Source organism: Pristiophorus japonicus, chromosome 7 (assembly GCF_044704955.1).
Source record: "Pristiophorus japonicus isolate sPriJap1 chromosome 7, sPriJap1.hap1, whole genome shotgun sequence".
Lineage (NCBI taxonomy): Eukaryota > Metazoa > Chordata > Chondrichthyes > Pristiophoridae > Pristiophorus > Pristiophorus japonicus.
The window spans coordinates 204,144,601-204,145,235 of NC_091983.1; the positions used below are offsets into that span (position 1 = coordinate 204,144,601).

General features: G+C 43.9%; 1 non-coding gene across 1 annotated transcript; it reads left to right on the top strand.

Moving 5' to 3' along the window:
- Nucleotides 1–266: 266 nt before the first annotated feature.
- trnastop-uca (transfer RNA opal suppressor (anticodon UCA)) lies at nt 267–353 on the top strand. The gene has a single exon. It is a non-coding gene; the product is annotated as a tRNA-Sec (tRNA).
- Nucleotides 354–635: the final 282 nt, after the last annotated feature.

A 635-nucleotide genomic window follows, 5' to 3' on the forward strand; every position in this document is an offset into this window, starting at 1 on the left:
GGCGCCTCGGAACCATTGTTGTCATCGAGCAAGCACCACAACCAATCAGAATGTGCGTCATTTGCATATGAGTCGGCACTGGCGGCGTCATCGAAGTAAACCGAGGCTAAACATCTTTATTGCGGTGATTCCGGTTTAAATGTTATCGTGTGAAGACATACAGAATAAATGAGCTCGAGAGAAACAAATAAAAATCAAATCACCACAATATAAAAGTATTGAGCATATCAGTGGTTTATATAGCAATGGAATAAGTCCTTATTAATGCCCGGATGAACCTCAGTGGTCTGGGGTGCAGGCTTCAAACCTGTAGCTGTCTAGCGACAGAGTGGTTCAATTCCACCTTTCGGGCGGGTAGATCCTTTTCTATTTTGGCTGGTGAGTGGCTGCTCAAGACCTGCCAAAGAAAGTTTTATAAACATCCCAAGCTGCCTTCAATGGAGCATTAGAAAGTAAAGGAGCATAAGGAGCAGGCCATTGGCCCTCGAGCCTGCTCTGCCATTTAATAAGATCATGGCTGATCTGATCATAGACTCAGTTTCTTCGCTGCCCGCTCCACATAACTTTTTATTCTCTTATCACTCAAAAATCTGTCTACGCCTTAAATATATTCAATGACCCAGGCTCCACAGCTA